Here is a 16045-nt window from a genome sequence, read left to right as displayed (position 1 = left end):
TCCTGAGCGGATCCGCCGGGAGCGCAATTCCGTTCCCTCCCTCTTTTCTCCTCCCCCCGGATCCTATTTCCCAGAACGCGGAGCTCACTACCGCCCTCTCTCTTGCTGAGAAGAAGTGGCCAGCTCGGTTTCCCCTCAACATAGGAAGCCATCTTCTAGTCAGACCATTGGTTCGTCTAGCCCAGTATTGTCTACACTGGCTGAGTTCGGACAACACGCTAATCAACGGTTGTTTCCTATTCTGTTCCTATTACCACCACCCCACCCAGCTGATTTGCGAGTCGTCCGAACTCAGCCACTGACTGGCAGCGACTCTCCAGGGTTTCAGGCAAGAACCTTTCGCCGCACCCACCAAGTTCGCAAAAGCTACTGGCAATCTTGGTAAAGGCGCACAAGGGGGTACTACTGCTACAATTATGTGTTCATAATTGCTTCAAATTCAGCAGAAGCGAGTAAGAGTTGCCAACTTTTTTTTATTTCTAGCAGGGCTCCTGTCCTAAGCCTTTCACCTTTAAAATGTAACAGCTACATGAGAGGCAGGAACTTGTGGACTGATTCATACATAGATGAATTTAATCACTCTGTTCAGTTTGAAAGTTCTCATCAGGGAGCAGCCCTTGGGTGTAATCCGTGAATGAAATACATTGTGGTGTGAATTACCACTGCCTCTGGGTGGCAATTCACCTTATGTCAGGCTGGCCAGCTGAATTACATGGCTTTCCACTCATGTTGTTGCTAGGAAGTGCCATATCATGCTCACTCAGGTTACTACTACTTCTACATATCTGTCTGTTTGTAGGTTGGCTACATGTAGAGTGTTTTTGAGTATATAAGGATAAGAGTATGACCATGGCCCAAACATCATTTCTCTGAACAATGTAAACACGTTAGTTAGAAGTATGGGGCCTCCATCCTGTATGATCCCGTTTTCATTTTGAAAAAATACAAGATTGGTGTCTTTTAGTTCAGTGGGTCCCTTTGTTTAAGCACATTCATGTTTCCAGTTGCTTAGTTTGTATTTATAGTCAGACGTGGCAGTATGACATGGATGGATGTTAATTATACACGAGTGGGTAAATGCTTTTTTTATGCTGTTCCTTGGCTCCATAGATCAGTTCACATATCAGTTCTTCTATACCAGGGGTGCAGAACCTCTTTCAGCCTGATGGCCACATTCCATTTCAGAAAGGCTTTCAGGTGCTGCTTTTCAGTGGTGGGCAGGGCAAAAGGGCTGTGGTCAACATACCAAAACTACCAGAATGCTTGTGCTTTGGGTTCTTACTGCCAGTAACTAAGTCTTAGGAGAAGCATTTCAGCCATTTAGAACAGAAAACAAAACAAAACGTGAAAACACTAAATGATTGGTTGGTGGGGGTTTTTTCTGTCTAAAATTGCACTCTTAGCTACCATTTTAAACACCCTCTCAGACCCCAGGCCATGGGTGTGTTGGTTTGCCTGTGTTGGTTTGGTTCACATTGGCCCACGGAGCGAACATTGAATGTCACGTGGGCATGCCACACACACAAAAAAATATTTTTCAAATATTTGTGGATGGTGTGTTAATCTGAGCTGAACACTGATCTGGTGGTGGTGATGCACAACTATTGTGCCGTATGCTGAAACAGTATATGAACTCCATGGGCAAGGTTTTCCCAGCAACTACTATGTGTTGTAGTTACTCAGAATCTAACACAGATTACTTACTCATTATACCTTCAACCACTGGCTGTGTACCATGTCCTTTATTACAGGACCTTATTGTTTCATAAAAGAGAAACTTCATCTTGGTGGAGTCCTTTGGCTTTGTATCCAATGTTAGGCCCATTGTAATTAATGGGGTTTGTTAGATTAATATTGGATACAACCCTATGTATTGAAATATCAGTTTGGGACTGAAGTTCCACCCACAGTGCCAATTACTGGGAAATGGAATATGCTCTCCTTTAGTTTTTTAGGGTTTTTTACTGCATAACTACAAAGGACTATGTGACACCCAGTAATTGCATGAATTAAACATAATCAACATGTTCAGTACATAATCCCAGCTGTCTAAAATTTGGGGGTGACTTGATATAACCCCAATTAAGTCTCTGCTACAGATGAATATATAATCTTTAACATTTGAGGGCTAGAAAAAAATCAATAAAACCCTCCATTGTAATACACAGGTTTTATAATTTCCCAAGGGTCTTTTTTAATTGAAATGTTTAGAGGAGTTACATTGTGCAAAAACCAAGACAATATACGACAATAGGTATAACAAGGAATAAGGAGGAGGAGAGAAGGAAAGATTAAGGACCAAATATATTAATTCAGACCGTTAAAGTTATGATGCTTTTACAATTATGCAGTATTAATAATATGCTTTCACGAAGGCAGCAATAATGGGAACTTATCTGTTTTGCTTACATGTATGTATTATTAATCCATCCTCAGTTTATTTTATGACGAATAAGAATGAAATGTTCATTTGTATTTATACTAACTGCATTAATTTACTGGTGAATTTATTGAAACTTGGGGCATGTCTTCATGTTGTTTTTGTTGTTTCTAAAACAATATAGTGTTTGCTTATATTTTACAGGATACTGCTAAATTAAAAACAAGTAGGTATATTCAATTAATGATTACTTGTGTCTAAACATTAGTGTGGTGTATTTGTTTAGAAAATTAGATCAAAGTTGACCATTTGGTGGAACAATATGGTGACTCAAGGACATTCTCCCCAGCTTTCTTTTTTTCTCCTGTAACATGATACCAAGAAGTCTATTTAAACTGAAAGTCAGGATGATCTCTGTTCTAATCCTGTCTAAGCTATCTACACGCTGTATGACCTTGGGCAATTTATTGAACTCCTTGGGCATAATTCATCTTCGGTTTCACTCAGCTGATTACAATGGAGTTAGTCCAGGAATGAATTTGGCCTCTTTTGCCTTAGTCAGTACAGGTGGGCATTAAATAAAAGGCAGCAAACTCAAAAGAAACTGACAAACTACGGCTTTTGGATTAATTACATTTCAAAGTAATTAGGCTTGCTGGAGTTTACCTTGTGTTCTTTTCAGCACCAGGTGAACTACTTATTTTCCCAGGCATTTTAGTCTTTCAGTTTCTGTTGCTTTAAATCTGTTACTGCGTTTTTAATCTTTGTATTGCTGCTGAGTTTTATTTGGTCATTATTTTGATTTTATACTGTAGTTTTAAACCTTTATATTGTATTTTATCAGGTTGTGTTTTAATTGCTGTGAACTGCCCAGCGAGCTTTGGGCGCTGAGCAGTATAGAAATGTAATAAATACATATGTAAAATAATAAAGTTTAAGGATCTCATAATTACTTTAAAATGCAAAAATAATTAAAGCAAAATTATTATCCATTTTCTACAAATATAGTTTTGTAACTTCTTTTGGGGATCTCACTTAGACTGCAACTCCTATAATCCCCCAACCAATGTTGCTGGCTAGGGGATTATGGGATTTGTAATCTATCACATCTGGAGGGCACCAGGTTGAGGAATACTGGTCTATCATCATGTTCATTGATGTTCTCAAAGAACTTTAAAAGATTAGTAAGAAAGCATACCTTTGCTGATGTCATGTTGATTCTTTTTGAGGAGGACATGACCTTTATTTATTTATTTTATTTATTTGTTACATTTATATACCGCCCCATAACCGAAGCTCTCTGGGCAGTTCACAGAAGTTAAAAACAGTAAACATTAAAAGTATGCAAAATTTTTAAAACATAAAAACAACAATATCCATTTAAAAACAACAGTTCTGACTTTCATACTTTCTGTATGCTTGATAATTATATATTTAATACTTTCCACCAATCTACTTGGAATGTGTGTTGGAACCCGAAAGGGCAGGTTCCCTTGGTTCGCTGAGTGGCGGTCAAAGACTCTCAAGACACAATTTCTCTCATCTTGTAAAAGTTTTATTACGAGCAGCCTGCAGTGCTGCAAGGTGGCAAACCCTAGAGGATCTGAAGGACTGCCCACTAGTTGCAGGCAAAGCTAAGATACTTATAGGGTAACATCTTCAGAAGCAACAACAGAACTTCCTCATATAATGAACCAATCATAATACAGTTTTGCAATACAGTAACCAATGACAGACAAGGCATTTATGCATGTGCAAAGTACAGATAATTCTAAGACTAGAAAAACAATACATAGATGGGTATTGCAATCCTGGAACATCTGTTCCTTTGTGGATACTATTCTTCCTGTCCTCGCTGGGAGGCTCACACTCTGACTAATGCGTCAACACTTCTTGTTGGTTGAGCAAATGTTGCTCAATATATTTTCAACTACAGTTTGCATTAAATTGCTATAGAACTTAATTTCTAGTAGAAAGGGCTTACATCAAAACAGGGTGGGCACAGACAAAACAGCCCATTCACACATTTCCTCGACAAATGGACATAAAGCTAAGTGGTCTGTAATTTCCTGGATCCCCCTGCACAAGGAAGAGGTACCATTTCAGAAAAGGCAATCTTTGAGGTCCTGGCTTTCAATCTCCTATGAACAACCTAAATTTAGCTTTCAAAACCACACAGTTACATTTTCCATGTCATTGGCATTAATTTGCACCATGAATGCTGACTCCCTGCTGGCGCTATCTAGATGACACGTGATATCCACAACCTTTCCACCACACAGACAATTCACCATACAGTCTAAATGTTTGTCACAAACCCAGCTGTCTATACTACAAGATCCCCCACACAGAGGCATTTCCTCAGTGCAAGAAAATTTCTCTTTATCCTAGGGTGACCAACTGTCAGGATTTCCCCGGATTTGTCCTGGTTTTTGTTCTTTCCATGGTGTCAGGGGGGATTTTCTATAATTTTCAATAATGTCCTGGAATGACATACCTTCCCCTTTAAGGCTACCATTAGCATGGCAGGAGGGAGTGACATGCTTTCTTGAGGCACATCATTCCCCCACCCCAAGCTCCAATTGTGGTCTTAAAGGGGAAAGTGGGTCATTCGTGGACATTATAGAAAAGGCCCCCATTGGAGTGGATGGTGGTGGTGCAGAATGAAATCCTTTCCCCTCCTCCACTCCAATCGGGTTCTTTAAGGTGGCGGGGGAATAACGTACTTTCTGCAGGACTCAGAAAGCTGCTTCCCCCCACACACACTAGGAGTCCTCTTTTTTGGTTTCCCAAATATGGTCACCCTACTTTATCCCCAAAGAATGGGTCTCTTATAAGGGATCACTTTTCTGGTATTTGAAGTGATATCAGAACGTCTGGGCTGCCACTGGTCCAATTATAACCACTCAAGGAAAGACAACTAGGTGTGCAATGTGGCCCTTGTCAATGTAACGATATATATTAGGGTTTTAAGCCCCTTTCCAGACTTGGGTTTAGTGTATGTAACAAAGTTGCTTCTGATCCTGGAGGTCGTATATAGCCATCATGACTACTAGCCATTGAAAGGTTTATCCACCATTAATTTAACTAATTGCCCTTTAAACTTATTTAGGTTGGTGACCATAATTAAGACACCAGGATTATAAACCAACGTCTGATGTTGGCTACAAAATAGAACTGTCACCCTGCACACAGCATATGCCCTCTTTAGTAATCTGTCCAAGAAGACCTCTTAATTTCCACCCGCCAATACACATAATTCCAAGATGTGCATGGGGGATTCCTTCTCCCCAGCATTGCCACCACCTATTGGGTAGGGTGACCATATGAAAAGGAGGATAGGGCTCCTGTATCTTTAACAGTTGCATAAAAAAGGGAATTTCAGCAGGTGTCATTTGTATATATGGAGAACCTGGTGAAATTTCCTTTTCATCACAACAGTTAAAGCTGCAGGAGCTATGCCAGAGTGACCAGATTTAAAAGAGGGCAGGGTACCTGCAGCTTTAACTGTTGTGATGAAGAGGGAATTTCACCAGATTCCCCATATATACAAATGACACCTGCTGAAATTTCCTTTTCAATACAACTGTTAAAGATACAGGAGCCCTGTCCTCCTTTTCATATGGTCACCCTACTATTGGGAAACTCCTCCTACAATGGACAGTCCCACCTACAGGACTTATTTATAGCAAACGCTTATATTTCGGTGCCTAAAGAACTCTTTGTCATTACCCGTATTCGGACGTCATGATGGGTTAATAAACCACTCACAGTAACTTACTTTGAAAATAAAGTACTGTTACCCACCCACCCTACACAATTAGTATTAAGCTACTGTGTGTTGTTTGGCTCATCCCCTGCCCCTCTCAGTCCTCCTGCTTGTATCCCATCTTCCCTTGCTGTGGAAATATATCCTGCTAACTCTTACACTGTGGCCATGTTACCTGCCTTCCTCCAATTGGCTGGCTCCTGCATCTGCTGGGAATGGGGTAGTTACCTCCTCTGGTGATAATTCCGCAGGGTTTTCGTGGTGCCTCGTCTTGTCTCCCCAGGTCCACATGCTGACTCTTTCCCACTGCCGCCAATTATGTTAGAATACTTTTAAACTTCCTACTTTAAAATATCCTAGCTGTGAGACAGACACCATCACTAGAGACTAGATGAATTATTAAACTACTAATTTATTAAAGGGATGATTTGTACATAAGGGATCACTAATATTTACTTTGGAGTTTCAAAGGGCTGCTAGTAACAATTCTTAAGGTCTCAAGAGACACTGTTGCTGTTACAAGCACTAATGACTTCTTTTACCTCAGGGCAAATTCCCTAAACCTCCACCCAGCCAAATATACCTACAACAAGGTCTAGTTTCTGGGTACAGTCTTCCTCTTACACTAAAGCTCCTCCTGTTGTATTTCTGGCTGCTTGGACAGTTTATTTGGGTTTTTAATTCCTGCTTATATAATCTTCTATTTACAAGAAGGCTTCTTAATAATGCCACCTGTTCCCTACAGCTGATTTTCACCAGTCACGTAGGGTTATACCACGTTAGAAGGAATAGTTTAACATCCAGGTTTAAACTATTCACTTTCCCCTCAGCTTTCTCCTAGTCCTTATAAAACACCACACAACACCAACCAGCAGACCTTCTCCCTCTTTGTCTACCATCCGGCCAACTCAGCTGTCAACTCTCCACCCCTTAGCTGTCATTTCACAAGCATTGTTTTCCACCTAGCTAGAATCTCCAGCCAGTCAGAAGCAAATTTACCTGTTCTGAATTCAAAGTGATTCTCTCCCTTTCCTCCTTCAGAATATCACTAGCAACTACTACACAGGCCTTCGACAGTAACAAAACATGGCCCCAGACCTGCTCTGATACATGGTAACCTGTCAGAGACCACACTAAGTAAACATTACATAAGAGCAAGCATTTGTATAGGGAATTCCTTCACAGCATGTCATTATATTGCTCTAGAAATGCATTTTGGTCCAAAGCAGACATTACTTTCATTTTTTACTGTAGAGCAGGTATCCAGGTTGGACCTCTTCCTTGAAGAGCAGGAATTGGGGGCCCTACATTGCAATTTTATTGCAAAATAGCACTATTTTGCAATAGAAATTGCAGGCGTGGGAGCACAATCCAGATTGGATCTATACTGCATGTGTATGAGAGAAGGGTTAAGGCCTATCTGCCCCTCATACTAGTGCCCATATCTCAATCAGGAGCCCTGCTCCTAATGCAGAGTAGAAATGAAATGTTTGTTTTGGCCCTAATTGTGCTTCCAGATGGAGGGTTGCTAGCAGTAGCAACCAGAAGGCATTGTGCAGTTCTTCTATCTTTTTCTTCTTAATATGGAATAAGTGTTAAGAAAACCTAGGAAAGTTACAAATAGAAAACATCATCATCTGGACCCCCTGTAAAATTCCATGAATGAGGCAACGCAATCAAACCATAAAAGCCCCATCTGGAAGCACACTGTGGCCTTTGCTAGACCTACCTTAAAATCCGCGACGGAGGAGGGGAGAACCCGTAACACAACTATCGTGGGCTGTCGCCCTAGTGTAGATGTCAGACACAACGCGCCGAAGGAAAGACCCATCACATCCACCATTTTTTTTCCATAATTAAAGGGGCGATGTGCATGAACGCTTGTGCGCTCAGGTAAGTTTTTTTTTTTAAATTAAATTCATTTTCCCACTCCTGGGGAGTGCTGCACCCTGTGCGTGGCTTCCCCCGGCTACGCACAAGTAATTGCGCGGAGCTAGGAAAAGCCACGGAACAGGCTACACGCTCATCGGGCTAGAAGGGGTAGGCTATATCCCTGGGCCAGGGAGGGTTGATTCCCTCCCTGAGCCCGAGATCCCCTGTGCATCATCTGCCCGGGATCTAGCCTGGTCTAGCAAAGGCCTAAGACATTCTATTCTGAGCTGGCACCTATTAAGCAGAGTTAAGTGCTGTAGGAATATGTCAACCATATTTGGATTTTCTAAGGTTTATCAGGACACTAGTTTCTGTTATTGTTGTAGTTGCTACTGATGTTTATTTTATTCTTTAGTTTTTACTTTTAATTCTGAAAGTAAAAGTATTCTGTATTGTGAGTCGAAACTCTTGTACCAGGACTGGATAACTCAGAAAATAAAGATTAATTTAAAATGAATATATTTCTGCTCTCTGTAGATCAGTTTTGTATTGATGGCATGCCTGGTTCTCTGAGAATGAGAATAAAGGCAAGAATACTAGAGTACTGCAGAGAGGAACACCATAAAGAAGAGACATGGTGGCAGTTATAATGAAAGATGGGAGCCTGGATGAGGAATTTGATATGAGAGGCAGCTGAAGCATACAGGGGGGGTGGGAATTACAGGAGGGTAGAAATAGTCTGCAGTGACATATATCAGGGGAAAGAGAGCACAGTTTGCAAGGCTGGAGACAGATAAGAGAGTTGAAAATTGTTTGAGAGAGAAGGCATAATTTCCCATAGTGTACACATATATTTCTTTTGTCCCATTGTTGCCTCTACCCAAATAGATTTGGCAAGTATCTGAGACAATACAAAAAAAGGCAAAACCTGTGTAGCTGATGGAGTAGGATTAATGTAGCGGTCCCTCTTTCAAGCTGCCTTCATCTCTCTTACAAAAATGTGTGTGTCTAGCCTACAGCCTTTTGTGTGTGGGGGGAGAGGGGAACATATGTGGTCATCTGAACCACAATTACTATGCTGGCTGGGAATGATGGGAATTGCAGTCTAACACATCTGGAGGGCACCAGTTGGGGAAGCCTGCCATAAATACATGTATCTTGCAATGAGGTGGCAACAACTGCATCCTGAGACAGAAGTTGAAAGACCATCTTGTTATAGTTCTTGGCAGTTGCAATCTTGTTAACATTGTTCAAATGTATATAGGGACTCAGAGGCCTGTAGGACGGCTCACCTATAAGTCCTGCATCCTGTACATTATACTTGTTCTCCCACAATAGTGCCTGATGAACACTCACAGCTTTCTGTGTCAGTTTTCATTGCTAGCCCAACACCAAATGTGATGGTGTCATAACAGTACCTTCAATCTACCCGACTTCTGTTTAAAAGCACAGACCTGTAGACGTGTCTGCAAAAGTGGTGAACTTATGAGTGTGACAAGTTTGCAGTTCTACAAAGCTATTGAATGGCTACAAAAATGGCTCTATCACAAGTGCATGAGATATGTACAGTGTTTTATCCACTGTAAACAAGTGCTGGACAATGTGGTTATTTTTGACACCAATGTATGTGCGATTGGACCTATAACATGAGAAGGAATATTGCGATCAGGGCAAACCGATGGGATCAGTGCTTCCATAAATTGCCATGGTGACTGGCAATGTGGGAAAGTGAGTTTTCAGCAGCTACTACTACTTTGGTAACATATGGAGTAGACATCTACATCCACCCTTTACATCCTTTCTAACTTCTTCTGCCCTGTTCCTGAATTGCCCCTGCTTCAAAACCCACTTCTTAATGTCTTTTGGATACTTACTTTCCTGTCACAACTCTTCCAGTCCTGACCTCTTCACAAGTCTTAGAGCCTATATATGTCTATTCAGAGGTAAATCCCTTCAGGGTCAATGTGTTTACTTCCAGGTAAGTGTGTATAGTATTGTAGCCATACAGCAGAATCCCATGCTTATCTGCTCGGAAATAAGTCCCACTTAGTTCAATGAGGCTTACTCCCAAGTAAAGAATAGCATTCTTAATTAGTTAATATAACAGTCTAGACAGGGTATATCAGATTTCTTTGCTCTGGAGAATGAAATAAATTTAAAGGAATAGTTGTAGATAATTAAGATCAGCTAAATGAGATGCAAAAGGTGTTTTTCAAAAGTTACAAACGTAGGCAGAGATTAGACAGTTTTCGGAAATGTGTAACAAGATGGGCTAGCACTTACTAATGATTTTTTATCAGGAAGTTATGGAGCAAAGTAACTAACACAATAAGCATCCAGTCGTGGACACTGCAGCATGTTGGCTAGGGTGACCATATGGAAAGGAGGATAGTGATCTTGTATCTTTAACAGTTGCATAGAAAAGGGAGTTTCAGCAGGTGTCATTTATATGCATGCAGCACCCGCTGAAATTCCCTTTTCTAAACAACAGTTAAAGATACAAGAGCCCTCTCATCCTTTCCATACGGTCACCCTAAAATAACCTATAGGCAACATGATGGCTAGAGTAGTTGCATGTTATGTTGAAAGTACCCCACCAAAGCAGATAAGTGCATAGCTTTTCTTAATGCTTTAAAATTACTGGTCTGAGTTGATGATGCAGTTTGGTAAAAAGAGGATGGAGAGTAGGTGGCATTTTAACATCCCCTAAAGGAAAATCTTAATAATGGTCTTCAAAAGAAGCACGCTATTAATGAACAGATCTGACATTACAGACCGAAACAGCAATCTTCGCTCCCTCTTCCTTAAAAATAAAATTAAAAAATCCTTACAACTCTCAAGAACAAAGAATCGATGTCAGTGGCCTGGAGGCTTTATGTAGTTACTTTCTGTTAATCAGCCATGGGAAAGAAAATCTGTGTGCTGTTTAATTGGTTGGGAAACAATAAAATGAAATGCACTAGATGGTAATGAGCAGCTGCTCAATACATGATGTAACTGCACCAAAGAATTCCATAAAATATAAGAGAATGTACAATCTCTCATCCATTATATTTACATGAAATTCCTCGGCAAGGAAGTCTAAGTTCTTTGTGCAATTGTTTCAACTATTTGAGTGCTACTTTATTTCAAAGGTAGCTTCAAACAACTATTCAGAATATGTATTAATAATCAGAATATATATAGCTCAGTAATTTGTCACACAATTATCCCTGTTGCATTGTGCAGGGATGGCATTTTTGTATTACTTACGATGGGGTATATTCCATACAGAAGTCGGCTGCATTTAGCTCAAGAAGAATGTTGCTTGGCTTTGCAAATTAAATCTTGACACTGCCTAACTGCAGGCTTGTGGCAGCCTTAAAGTTAAATGAAGCAGCTAAACCTGGCACAGCAACAGACGGGCAGAGTGAAGTATACAGAAACTCATAAGATGACAAACCCTTGATTTGTTTCAGATTCAGATATAGTTAAAATAAAACTGCTTCAGCATTATTTTATTTATCTTTTAAAAACCTTTTTGTTTCATCTTACTTCAGAAGAGCTGAAGCTGGCTAACATTAGAGATAAAAACATAAATTAACAATTCAGGGCGCTATCCAATGCATGTTTAGACAGAAAAGAAGTCCTACAACTCCCAGCATTCTCCAGCCAGCATGGCTGGTTGTGCAGGTAGTTGCACATTATGCTTGCACAACCATGTGCAATTATGCTTTGCACAACCAGGTGTGTAAGTGTAATGTGCAAGCGTGTGTGCAATGGAAAGATTAGGTGGAGCTCCACTAGCACTATTTGAATTTGTGGAATCATAGAATCATAGAATAGCAGAGTTGGAAGGAGCCTACAAGGCCATCGAGTCCAACCCCCTGCTCAATGCAGGAATCCACCCTAAAGTATCCCTGACAGATGGTTGTCCAGCTGCCTCTTGAAGACCTCTAGTGTGGGAGAGCCCACAACCTCCCTAGGTAACTGATTCCATTGTCGTACTGCTCTAATAGTCAGGAAGTTTTTCCTGATGTCCAGCTGGAATCTGGCTTCCTTTAACTTGAGCCCGTTATTCCATGTCCTGCACTCTGGGAAGATTGAGAAGAGATCCTGGCCCAATTACACTGTTAGATACTGCCCTATGTTATATATACTTAATAGAACAGGTAAATCTATTACATTCACTATTTTTAAATATGAAGATCTGGTAACTGTAGACATTTACATCTCTCCTGATCTAGTTGTGTTTAGTTACCCAAGACTAGCTGCACCAGAATGTGGATGTCCATCCAACTCAAAGAAATTAAATGTGGATAGACATCAGCATTCCTATTGGCAGTTGCATTTATACCTCCCTGATCGGGCAAAGCGTGTGTGAGTAGAAACATTGTTCCATGTGCAGAGCTTCTTATCTAAATTGGGGCAAAACAACAGGGCTGCTCAGAAGTAAAGCCTGCACATATTAAGTCAACATGGAATGGGATTCTTCAAACCCAATCTTTAAAGAGTCAAATATATAGTTAAGAACTAGACACTCCCAAAACATACACATGAAATTCCTTGAGAACTTGCAGTTTCTGAATACATTTTGAAGAATACACCAATTACAGGTTTAATTGCACTTTTAAGTAAATACTTTAATTTCTGGTTTGCATCTAGATTTTTCTAACTGCATCTATTTTGGTTATGAATAAAGCTTCCAGATAATCACTTTAAGATCTGAGGATTCAAATTCCTTGGGTGGAACAGATGGCCCTTTCTTTAGAACATACCAACACATTATGGCTCCTTAGCCCTAAACGTACAAAAGAACTCACTAATTTCATTTTTAAATCTTAACATGCAGCAATATATATTCGCCTTCTAATAATATATATTGTAAAATCTTAGGTATGCTAAAATTTCAAATCTGCTGACATAAACTTGAGGCATTTTACATTATACAATTCTTTACTATTCCAATTGTTCTCCCTCAACAAGACTTACTGAAAGTGACTCTGCAAGCTGAAGAAAATAATAAATGAATATTGAAATTCCTATCTGTGACTTGTTGTTGCAACTTAAATATTTTGATATTTATTCATATGTGAATGTACATAGGATTGCAGACAGTTCCCACTGAGAGTAAATACTTGCTTAAATCTTTTCTTGTGAAATCAATGGGATGTACAGTTAGCCAGGTTGGTCACCGGTACACCTAGGGGTGACCACATTACACCAACATTAAAATCACTCCACTGGCTGCCAATTAGTTTCCGGGCAAAGTACAAAGTGTTGGTCATCACCTTTAAAGCCCTAAATGGTTTGGGTCCAGGTTACCTGCGGGATCGCCTTCTCCCATATAGTCCGCCCCGCACACTCAGGTCCTCTGGGGTGAACTTACTTCAGTCAGCTAAAACTAGGCTGACATCAGTTTCCCAGAGGACCTTTTCTTCTGTCGCCCCCAGATTATGGAATGGCCTGCCGGAGGAGATTCGTAAAATTAACACTATGTGTGATTTTAAGACAGCTTTAAAGACTAGCCTTTTCTGGCAGGCCTATCCAGATCAATGTTAAATCATGATTTTTTAAGATGTATTGATTCCTGTTCTAATGTTGTTCCCCACCTCGATCCAAAGGGAGAGGAGGGTAAGAAATAAATTTTATTATTATTATTATTATTATTATTATTATTATTATAGTGCAATCCAGAGTCCTAGTTCTTATGAATGGCAGATGAGATGGCTGTGGTAATTTCTTCCAACCCCACAACCATTTTGTATTTCACCATTTTAGGGAGGGAGCTCATAATGGAATACTTCTCCATATGAAAACAAAGAAATGTCTGTATATTAAAAAAAACAACCAAGCCCAATAACAGCCCTGGCTGTAATGAGGAAAGATACAACCCTTCTTCCCGAACACTAATTTTCCATGTTGAGGATCAGTAAAGTTGAAATTTTAAAATGTTGGTGAGGACACACAGACAATCGTATTTCCATTGTCTCTGAAATATAGAGGTATGAGTCAAATATTAGTTTGGACTCTATGCAGATAAGATGTTAAAAGTAATATTAGAAGTATGTATTTTGTACTGTGGTGTTGACATGGGTAGATGTTTTATGATTTCAGGACACTCTAGGATGTGACTAGATTATCCAACTTTTGGTTGAAGACCATGCACTTGACTCAACATATTTTAAAGAAAATGTGTATTGAAGAGGAAAATGGCAGACCTTGTTTTCTAATTTAAAGGAGAAAGTAAACTAATTTAGCTTTTTTAGGGTGTACTTCAGTAACTGCCAGTCATAAAAAAAGCCATAGACCGTAAGAGGGTTTTTAAAGCCAAGCAAGGGGAGATAGAGCTATACAAGACCAGGCTCATTGCGAAAGGCTATTCCCAAAAATATGAAGACTATGACGTGATTTTTGTACCAGTTGTGAAACATGGTACAATAAGAGTGCTCTTGAACCTAGTAGCTTCAAAAGCTGGCATGTAGAACACCTTGATGTGAAGACTGCATTTTTGCATGGAAATATAGAATAGTAGTACATGGGACAACCCCCAGGATATACAAGTGCAAACACAAGCATCTTGTGTGCAAGCTACAGAAGAGATCTATGCCTTAAAACATGCAGTGAGAGCATGGAATGAAAAACTGGGCAAGGTACTGACAACAGAAGGCTTTAAACAAGGTAAAGCTGATTTCTGTCTCTACACACCTTATACAGAAGGCAGATGGACATTTATACAATTTACGTCAATTGTATATCATGATAATTTTCATTGTCACCGATTGTATGTCACCACAGTGAACTGCCCAGAGAGCTTCGGCTATTGGGCGGTATAAAAATGTAATAAATAAATAAATAATAAATAAAATAATTTGAAGGACAGTGCAGAAATTGTACTCCATCTAACCAAAGAGGTGGGAGTCAGGATGCTGTAGGAGATGGCAGTTACTATATGGGTGTACAAATTGATAGGGAAGTTGAGAAGTCATTATCCACTGATGGTTCTATCACCAAGGTCATGTGCACCAGGCATCTCACCCCTCTTTTGTGAGGTAATGATTATTGATCAGCTTCTCTAAATCTGTTTAAAAAATTAAATCCAGAAAACAGCTACATTATTAACAACATGGAAGCCATCATATGCATTTCATATTTGTAAACAAACATGTATCTAGGACTCTGCTGATAATAATAATTAGGAATAATCATTTGTAAACATTTCAATTAGCAAATATTGATGTCTTTTTGTATAAGAATAATACAAAGGCTAAACTACTGGCAGTGTTGCTTGTTTGAAAGTTGTGTTAAATTATTTGTTATATGACACTTTAATGTTATTTCACTTTCTTATGACCTGTAATATCGGGAATGCCCCACTGAGGAAGACCTGTAATATTGGGAATGCCCCACTGAGGAATGTATAGGGGAACTAGCCCGGTTGAGAACTCTAGCCTTATTACCTTATCCGCTGTTTGTGAGAACCGGGCATAAAGAAGCTGATTTACCCAAACGTAGGTCCGATCTCGGTGTGTTCAGAAGAATCGCAGCCAGAATCATCCTCTAAATTTTTGTCCCTCATGGCTGCGGAGACAAGGCGCAGAATTTGGGAACGTAGCGTAATCTTAAATAAATCTTGTGCTTACGATCTAATCTGGCAACTCTGACAAAAACGGTATTGGGAGTTGCGGTTAGCAATATTAAGATTTGGCGATTCTGCAAGCTCATCGTGAGTCGCGCGGTGCAGTTGCGCCGCAACATACCTCCAAAAAAATCCCGATAGAAAGGGCTATTTAATAAGAGATCACCACCGCAGATGTGCAATTACATTACCAGTCTCCTCATTTTGAAGGTGTTTAAAACAAGGGGGAAAGGGGGCTGGGGAGAAAAGAGAGTGAAATCAGTGAATAAATAAATAACAAACACAAGAGGCGATCCATTTATTTAACACACATCTACACGCATCTCCCCTAATCCCTCCTCTCCCCACATGACGCGCTCTTCCGGACATGCTCCCGGGTCGCCTGACTCCTCTGCTTCTGCTGGAA

Source organism: Elgaria multicarinata, chromosome 9, assembly GCF_023053635.1.
Source record: "Elgaria multicarinata webbii isolate HBS135686 ecotype San Diego chromosome 9, rElgMul1.1.pri, whole genome shotgun sequence".
NCBI lineage: Eukaryota > Metazoa > Chordata > Lepidosauria > Squamata > Anguidae > Elgaria > Elgaria multicarinata.
Note: the sequence above shows the minus strand (reverse complement) of the source record.